Consider the following 12,261-nt stretch of genomic DNA (forward strand, 5'->3'; position numbering starts at 1 on the left):
ATCTAAAGTGCTTCCTAAGTGGACTGTTGTGCTGCAGAGGCTGCTGAATTTGCTCGCTGCCCACCTCCAGTGTTTGTGTTGGCGATTGTAGTCGGCAAGAGGAAGTTTGAAGAACCTTCGCAACACGCTATATTTGGACGACATTTGGACTCATCAAGTAATTGACATTGCCATTCCCACTGCTATTGTGCTCCTGTTTCCCTGCCCCGTTCCTCTGCCCCAGATGCTTTAACACTGGGGCCGCGGCTTTGCCGCGGCTTGATTTTGGTCTTGTCACTGCTAATCCAATTCTTACCCATATTCCCTTTGTTTCTTCTGTAGAGCCTCCTACTCCCGCTTCCGGCCTGCCTCCGAGCCCGCCTCTCTTGCTCCCGCCCACCCCACTCCGACGTCCACTTCCTACATTAGCACTGATGCACACGCATGCTTCCTAAGGGGACTGTTGGGCTGTTAGGCGGTGAGGCGGCTGAGGGGCTTCTAACTTGTTGTATCGTATAACAGTATAGATTAGCACTGCCCAGATTCCTTGGTTGAGGTTGCTAGTTGCTCACTCGACTTGGGGGTTCTGGTTTGGCACTATATCCATTGCTGAGCAGTTTGCCTATAATCCCAACAACTATGGCTGAGGGCCTTTGCAGTGGAAAAAAATCTAACATGCATAATCAAAAAAAAAACGAGGTGGAATCAGGTGGTGCCACCGCATTGTTAGATATACCTCTGGCCTCTGTGATTATAGAAGAAGAGTTCGAAGGTAATGCCAATGCTATCACTGATGTCTCCCTAGAAAAAATAGCTTCCTTTGGCACAGTGACAGGGCAGATGGAGTCTGGAAATGGGGGGCTTGTAATAGTTAACAAAGAGTCAGCTAGCTATGGCATAAAAACATTGCCATCTTTGAAGAACGGAGTAATCAAAGAGATAAACATTCCTTGTCCATCTAAAGAAACGCCACCGTCAATGCCTCCAAATTTGGCAGTTGAAAGTGAAAACCGAGAGCCCACGGCCCCTAAAATTGAGGTTCGTGCAGAGATTGAACCTGAGTCCCTAAAGGTTAAACATTTACTGATGAACGTGACCATGAGCCACTCTCCGGAGCAAAACTGTTCCATTCTGAACCAAAATACAACAGACCCCAAAAAAATGTTGGGGTCCCTCTCTAACAAAGAAGCCAACAAAATATCCCTCAGGGGATGGGGCAATGAAGTGCCCAATCTAGATATTAGCCTAGATAGAGAGGCGATTAAGAAAAAAATGGGGATAGAGAAGTTTGGAGTCAACCCTGCTGATTTCTCTATGTTGGCACCTGCAATAGAGATGGAACTGGGAAAGCGCATTAGATTATCACATGAACCTTCCACCCCATTGAACAAAAGCAAATATGGGATTGAAAATGTTTTCCTATTTAATAACCCCCCAACATATGCATATTCAGTACCTCCTCATCTTAGTGCCCAAAAGGAAGCACGTACATTGGGGGGCATTCTCCCACACAGAAAGCAAAGTGCAGGTGGCCTTAATATCCAGACCATGAGTTCTCCAAATTAAGAAAAATCATTGCCTCAAGACCCCCAATCTATCCATAGTCCAGAAAGCTTCGGTGTCTCTCAGTATGAATTCAATGAGTCCTTGAACCCCAGAAACTTATCACGGCCAACGCATGCCCCGGAAGCTCTGAAAAAATGTGATGATGAACAACAACAATGTTTTGAAACCTTCCCTGTCCTAACTCAGATTTTAAATCTGTTAGACAAGGGTCATGAGCAAACTCACGAAGAATTAAAAACCTTACAGATTCAAATGATTGAACTTATAAGCAAGCAAAGCAAAATGGAGGGCATGTTGCTTTTATGCAATATGTTTTCGTCCTTGAGTCATAAAAAGGTGGAGACTCATCACATTGCCACACAAACTAAGTCCTTTGCTGAGGCAGTGTCTGGGGATTTTGCACCCAGACCTGCCGTCACGAGCATCATAGGTCCGCCTTCAAAGAAATCAGAGGACGTAAATGCCTCAAACATTGCAGCTTTGACAGACTTAGTAACAGTGATGGCAACCACCCTTAGCACCTTAACCACTCCAGTGGCAACAGTGGATGGTCCAGGTGCTAATGGGAAAAATGCTGTTTGTTTGGATAGCCCCTTCGCGCTTACTGACCTTATTGATCTAAGTGGGGAGGGACTCACATCAAATGATAAAGGAGAAAAAACAACTGCTCTTCAACAAGATGTAGTGCCTCCTCTATTACCCCAAACAAAAAAACAAAGAAGAGCCCAAGCTCGTGCAGAAAAACGAAACATCTTCCACAAAGGAATGAAAGGAAAATCCGAAAAAAAACTACAAAATCAAGCATGCGATAAAATAGATAAGCATAATTCTCATATGAGAGACAATTTCAATGTATCCGGTGGTGAGACCATTATTGATCTGAACCAATTGAATGAAGAATCTAAAGCGATGCTGAACCTTCAGGGACCCAATCAGATGGCCCCACCAAATAAAAAAAAGGCACATGAAAAGAAAAAAGCTTTGGAAACCAAAATGGTGTGTGAATCCAATGCGGGTTTAGTGGATAAAGTGACAAAAAAGCATGATACTAAAGATAAGAAAGTGCAGTCTGTCTGGATGAAGGAAAGGTAAACGCAAGTATGGAGTTTGATTCTCAAGCCCCCATTCCATATCAGAAACAATCTGTTCTTTCTAATTTTTATCCCTTGTTGGATTTAAAAAAGACAGAAAAAGTGATCATTGGTTTAGACAATGGGCCAAGTGCTCCCAAACATGTCAAATGTTTAAAAAAGAAAGGAAACGCCATTAAGACCACTCCTAATGGCCACAACACGCATTCTGCTGAGGCTAAAACGTCAGCAGCAGGTACCAATCTGGACGATATGTCCGTTCATGACGGAATACAAGAAATAGATCAGACGACGCCTAATCCTGACCCTTCAAGCACAGTGCCGCAAAGCACTCTAGCAAAGGCTAATCCAATAGACATAAAATTGACCTCAGTAATGGGGTGGGAAAGCGAGCCCGAAACGTTATGGAAAGGCCCGTCTGAATCGTACCTTTGTGATGAGTGCCATCCAGGATATTCCTGCCCTTCGTATAATCCGCTCAAATGACATTGATTGGGTGAAATTGGCATCTGTGAATAATAATAGAATGATCTGTAAATTCATGTCTCCATTCATTCTAAAATTGTTATGGGAACATAAAGATGATCTAGCATCTATTGGTCTAGCAACTAGCATTTTTGCTTCGATCGAGGAAGCCACAAGCTTTGTTGAAACTATGCCCCCCTCTGCTGAAAGCACACTTCCCAGTTCTACACCAGGCGATTCAACCAACTTTGATGCTAAAACCATGAAACAATTTATGGCCTTTGTGCCAGCGATGAAGGAGATGTCATGGAAGGATCCATAAATCGATCAAGTACCAAACCCCCCAAATGGAATGAGAGATTCTTAGCTTGGCAAAATTTCTCATCTACTCGTGGAACCCGTGTGGTTTAAGTAATTTTAAAAAATTGTATACTCTAAATTATCACCAAAGACCCAACATTATCTTATTGCAAGAAACTATGTGCCAAACGAACTTTGCAATAGATGGCTACCTTGCTTATATTCAATTAGCAAGTCGGGGCCCATGGGGAAGACCGTCAGGTGGTCTTGCGATCTTAATTAATACCGCCCACAGATGCTCCACAGAATTGATTAGTAGTTCTGCCTCCATTTTAGCCTGCGTACTGAAAGATGAGGTGGATCCTTCCATTATTGTCATATTGCTTTGTATTTACTGGAATAAATTAAGCACGCCAATCGATGCCATTTTAGATGAATTGAATGCCGTGTTAGAAAAGGGTCTGATTTTGTACCCAACAGCCAGAATAATTGCTGGGGGTGACCTGAATTGCTACTGTTATGATGAAAGCTCTCATCCCAGTGTTATGTGGAACAACCATTCAGTGGCCTCAAAGAGATCTGGGCAAATGTGGAACTCTTTCTTTCTCGAGTGGGATATGCAGACCCCGCTATTCCGATTAGAACCCTTTAATTATTGCTGGGCAAGAGCGGATTGCAAGTCCCTAATTGACTATTTCTTTCTTTCGTCAAGGCTATATTCATGTGTTGATTTTCTGACGATACTAGAGCTGACATTAGGAGACCACATGATAGTTGCTTTGTCTCTGAATATTCCTATTGCCCGCTATGCTGACAAGCTGTTTCTTGCCCTGGTAGAGCCTGATCGTCATGCTCTAACTGTGAAATGGAACTATGAAGTTTGCCTCGCCTTTATCAACTGCCTTGAGTGGGATCCTGAAATTATTCATCGCACCTTACTAGGAGGTACCTCCCTATTACAAATTGAAAATTTGAATACTATCAGAATAAAATTCCATCTGCTAAAATTAAAAGAGACTCTTAAAAAGAATGTTCAAGTCTCATCTAATCATGCTCACAAATTTAATCTTTAAGTGGCACGCTTGAAAGCCCAGAAAAATTAAGAGATTAGAAGGCTCAGAAAAGGAAACACCTCCCTTGCAACCTGTTCAGAACTTATAAAAATAGTTAGACAATGCTACAGAAATAAGTTGAAATGGCTGAAGGGTCATCTACATTACGAAGAGAACCAAAAAGTTATCTACCATCTGTTAAAACATGATTCCAGGCAAATCTGGAATACCTTCCGCACCATAACCTCCGATCCTGCTACTGCGATTACAGCAGAAATCTGGGTCTCTTTTATTAAGACCAAATTCCAATTGCCCGAGCGTTTCAGCATGTTAAAAGGGGAGAGCCCAAGCTTCAACTTGATACACTAGCTATGTGGTCGATAGGGGACATTATTGAGGCTATAGGGAAACTTAAACCCTCCAGGGCCCCGGGTCCTGAGGGTTTACCGCCCTGCGTATATATGTCCAATCCCCTATTCTGGGCTCGTATCCTTAAAATCAAATTTGATGCCATTCTGCTCACTGGCATCATCCCTCCCTCCTGGACTTCCGCTCTTGTCATTCCCATCTACAAAAAAGGTCCTCCTGAATCTCCTGCAAATTATCGTCCGATAGCGCTAACTGACGCTTCATAGAAAATCTTTTCCCTGCTTTTGTTGGAGCGATTACAAATGTACATTAATGACTTCAACTTATTGTCACTCTACCAAGTAGGATTTAGGAAATACATAGGCTGTGGCCTAAACGCCACCATTTTATGTCATCTTCAGGCCTTCACATCCTCTTCCAAACAAGGCCCTGTTTACATGGCTAGTTTGGACTTAACCGCAGCTTTTGACTGTGTCGTTCGTGAGATTCTGTGGAAGAAAATGCTGACCATGGGGATTCCAACCCAACTGGTTGCACTGATCGCACTGCTGCATAAAAACACCTCCTATCGCAATCGCCTTAATAAAGAAGGGGCACTCTCTGACCCCATTTCCACAGAAATGGGTGTCAAACAGGGTTGCAATATGGCAGCGGTGCTCTTCAATTTATACCTCTTGGGTTTGGATGATCCATGGGTGACTGGAGAGTGCTTTCCAGTAAAGCTTGGTGCTCTCAAGCTGGACTGGATGGGATTTGCGGACGATTTGCTATTCTTTGATCGAACCCCTTTCGGGCTACAGAGGAAATTAGACCTATTTGCGGACTTTACCTATAATCATAATCTCTCTCCTAATCCTGCGAAAACCTCCATACTGATTTTTTCAGGAGGAAAAGCAAAGTCTCACCGCTTCTCCTGGTCCCTAAATGGTACCAAAATAGAATATGCTGCTATGATTCGCTATTTAGGTTATCCACTTACTGACTCATATTCATTAACAATGTGGAAAAATGTTCTAAACCAAAAAGTCAAAACTCTTGCTTCACAAATGAAAATCATTTTTCATAAATACTGTATGTTTTCTTTACTTCCATTAATACAATTTTACCTTCAGAAAGTTGAACCCATCATTCTTTATTCTCTAGATATATGCAGTTACGACATTGATGATTTCCTAAATGCATTGCATGGGAAGTTGTGGAAAACTGCACTGGGCATGGCATTATCTATTCCAAATGTTATGATATGCCATGAGTTAAATTTATTACCTTTGTCAGTTAAACATAATTGGAGAAGTATCACAAACTACACCAAAATGCTGTTTCCGCCCAAAAATACACTATACACCGAATTGAACAAAATATTGGGAGACTCGCATATTAGATCATTACATCTTCTAACTGTGAAAATAACTTCCATTCTCTCTCAGATTAATGAAACTCCAGCATGAGCATGTGGCTGCCGAGTCAAAAAAAAAATATCAAAGATTCTTTTGGAGTAGCATGATGGATGCTATGGGGTCCTATCCGTCGTATGAGGAATATAATCGATTTCGAGGCAAATGGGATCAATTTCTAACACGTCAGCGGATAAAAAATTGGGCTGCTAGATCTAAGAGTCCCAATTCGACAATGTGCCGCTTTTGTGAGAATATTGAATCACCCGAAACGTTAAAACACCTGGTGATTTATTGTTCTTTCTTTGAGGAACTGCGCATTCAAATATTTGAGTGTTTCCTCTCTTGCTCGGATATTTCAAGGGAATCTCTCTGGAGACGTTGCATGGAAGGGAGGTTAAATTGGCGTAAGTATTGACAACTAACTGATTGAGTAACCGTGAATCGGCAGAGAAACTATGCATTGGCCTAATGCATCCAAATTCAATGATTTTTTTCTGTTAACTTTCTGTGGTGGAATATATTGCACACTCCGCCTGTGTTCCTTAGCGTTTAACACACCCACTTGAAAGTGAGTCCAGCTAGCTGTGCTAATGACCATATATATTATGTTCCATCTATTCTGTAATTACTATGAGTATCGATTTTACATGAGCTTAGAAATTGTTTGGTACGTTCGTAGGATGTTGCATTAAGTATTAAGTCTTATGTTGTACAATGTATATATGTGAATGTAAATGTTCAACTTTCTCTTGTTTTGTTTTATTTTTTTTAACTAATTTTATAATGTATTTTTCTACTTTAAAGAAATAACTGTAAAGGTTTTTTTTCTTAAATAAACAAAGACAAAAAAAAACAATATGACAGGTGTTGTGCTCTGGCAGCAATGGATTTTGTAACTCAAGGCTACAACAAGAAAATCATTAAATCTGCCTATTTGAGGGCACATGGCCTCTCCAGATATAAACTTCTATATGGTACAAATGCTAACAAATTAATAAACAATGATGATCTTCGCTTGATTGTGACTTATGACAATGCCTCTTCCAAAGTCCATAGAATCATCCAGAAACATCGGCGTGTACTTATTTTGGACAAAGACTTATGTCCTTTACTTTCAGCACGCCCAACACTAACCTATAAGCGTGTTCCTTCACTCAAAGACAGATTGGTTTCCAGTTTCCTACCCTCTCTACAAAAGAACTCTGTCTCTAGCTGGTTGTCTGGTGCCCCGTCTGGCTTTTCTAAGTGTTCTAAATGTAAGGTGTGTCCACACGCAATGGTGCAAAAGTCTTTCAAACTGTCATGGTGCCTACCCCCGGGCATCCGGATCAAGCCCATCATCCCCGGGAGCAGGCATCCAGACATTTACAAAAACCCCAGCAGCCCCAGCTACGGGCTGTCTGGGTTCAGTCCTGGCGCCGTAGGCACCAGGCTCATAATAAAAATCAGTCCTGGCGCCATAGGCGCCAGGCTCATAGACATTACTTACCTCATGCAGACCATGCTGCAAATAAATCCAAGCCAACGTGAGGCCTGGATGGAACTATTTTACTACAGGGACTATTTTTTACTCGGGTGTGGTCATGGGGAACTTCTTTCCTGGGACTACTTTGGAGGCTATTTAAAACACGCCCGAACAGCAGCACATGCTTCATGTTATTCTGCATCCAGCAGCGTGACTCTCACCGTGCCTGCAGCCAGCATCCATTCTTCTGCCACGCCCGCGTGCCTGCAGCCAGCATCCAGTCTTCTGCCACGCCCGCCTCGAATCCGGAGCTCCTAGAATAAAGAAGAAGAAAAGGACAAGGTTAGAAAACAAACTTATTTCAAATTCCTCACCTGATTCCGGATCCATTTCATCTCCCGACTTGGAAAGTACATCAGTCCTGCACGTGTCGCTTCGCCAGCTCCAGCACGGCGCCATACTCACCAGTTCTCACAGCATCTTTCGATCTGGCACTGTCTCCATCATTTCTTTGCGTACTCCGGCACCTAGGGGCACAAGAATAACAAAGTGAGCCAAGGGAATCAACAAATACCTCTTACCACCATAGACTTACCTGATTTACCACCAGCGGTATTATTCTCCATATCTTCATATGCCGCATCTGTAAAGAGGGAGAAAAACAACACGTTAACGCATGCAATAGTTACCGGACAGCGTTGGGTAACACAGACTCTTACCTGAACGCCAGCAGCAGCTCCGAGACCTTCTTCTCACAAACTCAGTTGCAACTTAAGGAAGGAAGGGGACAAGAGTGAACATCGGGCACATTGAACTCTTTGAACTTGATACTTACCAATCTCGCCTGAGACTTCAGAGTCAATGCTTACCGGAACTCTCCCAACGCATTCAAACCAGCGAAGTAACTGGTATCTACGCGCCCCTGCAAGACACGCAGGATGGAGAGCTCATCTTTTACAAACATAAGGTGAGGTTACTAAGGGGATATCGGTGGTGATTAGTGGGGGATAGCGAGAACTGTTGGGAGGCCATCACTAAAACCCACCGGTGGCTAATCCCTGTCTCCACTTGCAGGAAAATACTTCTTCGGGTCCAGCAGACAAGACTAGGCGCGCCAGTCCAGACAGTCATCTCTGCACTACGCATCACGTTGACAGAGGCCGCAGCTGTCCGGGTCCGATCGACACCCATGTGGGGTCCAGGTGAGCGTAACACAAACATCAGATTACAGCTGTCACTCATGAAATAAAACATTTTATTAACTGTGACACAGCTTTTGTGGTCTATGTCCTCTCATGCCCATGCTTGAAATGGTATGTAGGCAGCACTACCTGTAAACATAAATTGAGAGTCCTGCAGCATTTGAGGGCCATACAAAATGTGGATCCCACTTACCCTATGGCTAAACACTGTAAGCAGTATCATGACAATCATTTTCATCTTCTGACTTTCTTTGGAGTGGCACATGTACCCATGTATCAGAGAGGTGGTGACCGGAATATAAAGCTAAGACAGCTAGAAACCAAGTTTATTTTAGATTTTGATACAAAAACCCTGAAAGGTCCTAATATTGATGATGAGCTATATACTTTTATTGGCGTATAGTTAGTGTGGTTTTCTCATTAATGTTGTTGTATAATATATGATTAATTTTTCTGCATGTTCTCCTTGCTCCTCCTCTCACAGTACTGCATCCTATTTTGACTTTGGGCTAAATTGTGGTGGATTCTTTTTGGTAAGATATCACTATTTTGTATTTGGGTTTTTCCCTTGGGCTGCCGCTTTTTTCCAGCTCTTTTCGTGAGGTCTTCAGCTATATTGGTCATTCTGACAGGGAGGCTTATATGGTTGGTGTTGTCCCCCTTCTCTTATTATTTTTTGTCATTGGTTTTTTTCCTTAGATATATATACAATCTTTGGTTTTTTCCATTTTTCATACATGTGTTCCTTGATGTCTGAGCTTTTATGTGATGCAGTACATATATTGTTAATGTTATTATAACTTTTTTACTATGGGCTTAGCCTGGTACAAAATTATGTGTTCTGTTAAACGCAATACTTGCACTTATGCTATATTTTGCACATTACTGTATAAACTGTCCATCAATCTGCACTATGCACCTTACCGCCTTGAAGTGCAAGCTTTCAATAATGCTGAATTTGCACTGATGCATTGCTTTGCACATTACCATATATGCTGCTAGTTTTGCACTATGCCCTTGCTGTCTTGTCATACGAGCCTGCATCTAATATTGAGTGTGCATTGATACATTATGTTGTTTATTACTAATCTTGCACTATGCATTCTGTTGCTTTGTTTTCATGCTCGACTTAATCTTGACTCTGCACTCTGCACTTTATTAGCTACAGAGTTTTACGAATTTTATGTGTATTGATGTTAATTATGCATTATGCATTATGTTGCTCCTAATATTATGTGCTGCTATTTTGCACCATGCACTTTATTGGCTGTTTTATATACTCATACAGCAATCTGCGGTTGGTCAAGACATTAAATTGTCCCAGGCTTCTAATTGTGTGAACACATGTTTGTTTTCCAAAATTTGTATTGTGGCATGAACCAACAAAATGTGGTCCATTGTGTTCAAATGTGCTGCCATTTTTTGTATGAGGTGATTAATGCATATTTCACTTCTTCTATTATTGTATCCTGGAACTAATTCAATGCTGTGGATATTTGTGGATTATTTGTTTTAACACCATAACACTACTTGACTACTTGTGGTTTTGCAGTGAAGCTATTAGAGCATAAAACATGTGGGATTTCAGTCAGCAAACGCAGTCTTTATTAGTTTATTATGTTTTCTTTTGTTATGTTTTCATCTATTTACATGGCATCATTATTGTGTGCAGGCCTTTCTGCGTTTGCTACCTTACTTGGACTATTACCCCACTGTGTCTATATGTTCTAAAATGTCTGCCGAGCTGCTCGCACCAAGTCCCTCATCTAGCTGTAAGTAGCAGACATAGCAGTAGGACTTATGTTTGTCCTTTATTACTGCAGTCTGCATTGCCACCTCAGGAGTGAACAAGCGCCGAGTGGTGGGGGAAACGCATCTTTTCTAGCAGGATGGCGTCCTGCCTCTGTTGAACCCTTGGCACTGACCTACTGCATGACATTTTTCTTGCCCTTTTTAAAAAAAAAATAAACAGCATGTTATTAAAATACGAGATGAGATGTATTTTCTTCAGTACACTGATTATCATCTGTGGAGATGTACATGTTTGCCTGGAGTGCGGTTTGTTTTTCTTTCCTTTTTGTATATATATATATATACATATATATATATATATATATGTGGTAGACCCTGTACTGAAGTGCAGGGAAGGCGGAAGACACTCCAGGAAGCGGTCTTGCATGCAGAAATCACGGTAAAACACTGAGGCAGGAAACCATTGTTTCAGCCAAAAAGATATACTTTAATTAATCCAATGTCCAGGACAAGAAAAACCAACACGAAAAATTACGCATTTTACGGTAACAAACCGCTTGTTCACGTATCTATATTTCTTTAGATGTTGATGAACATAATAACGTATTGTATTTTTTGTATTTTTGTATTGTGTGTGCAGCTACAGGTACTCAATCCCTACAAGATTAGTCAAGAGGTATTTTTTTATTTCTTAGTGATAGTGCCATACACCTGGCAGCCAAATGTTGCAGATCCTTGAATTAGGGGTTTCAAGCAACTTGAAATCAATTGACTCTCTGATTTGTTTCCAATCGTCATGTCATATGGAATTTGAAAAGTGCATTCTGGAGGTATTATTCATATGCAATCTGGGTAGTGCATAATTGCAACTAAAGCCAAAACAGCCTATGTCGTGCAAGATGCTCTGATTTGGCAAATACTTTCTCTCCCTTGCATTTTACAATATTTAAATAAAAATTGAGAAAAGACTGGAAGTAATATAAAAATAGAGGCATGTTTCCAGAAACGTCTTCAGCTGGCCTTTTATTTGACAGCTGCATTAACAGCTAGTGCTACAAGTTTGCAGTGCGTAATTTTGTCATAATTAGCTGTACTGTGGGTTTCATGTACCCCTCTGTGTGCGAGATAGTATTGGGCAGCTGTTCAGTTTTCCGGTGCTAAGAAGCTTACAGATGTCATGTTCACTAACGTTCATGCAACAAACCAGAGATTTATCAGTCCTAAGTGTAAGCTTTAAAAATAGATTGACTCATTTGTCCTCTTGGGATCAGGGCCATCTTAAGCACTTTTGGGGCCCCCTTCCACTGGACCAAAGCAATTAAGGGATATAGAATGTCTTGTTGACCCCACCCCACGTCTGTCTTGATCAAAACCCATAGGTTGAAATGCTGTTTACAGAGATCAAAATAAGCATGGCAGACCCCTTTCAGCATTCTTACACTCTTCATTCTTGCTGTAATCATAATGATAAACAGGCAGCATTTCAAGGGCAACATTGGCAGTCTACAAAAAAGGTACTTGTGTTCTAGCATAGGTACAGGAAACTTATTGTCAGACTTCTTTCTTCTCAACGCAGAGGCAGCACAAACGCGGCTAGAACACCTCCCTCCCCGTCGGGTCTTG

Source organism: Ambystoma mexicanum, chromosome 6q (genome assembly GCF_040938575.1).
Source record: "Ambystoma mexicanum isolate Mex_15411 chromosome 6q, UKY_AmexF1_1, whole genome shotgun sequence".
NCBI lineage: Eukaryota > Metazoa > Chordata > Amphibia > Caudata > Ambystomatidae > Ambystoma > Ambystoma mexicanum.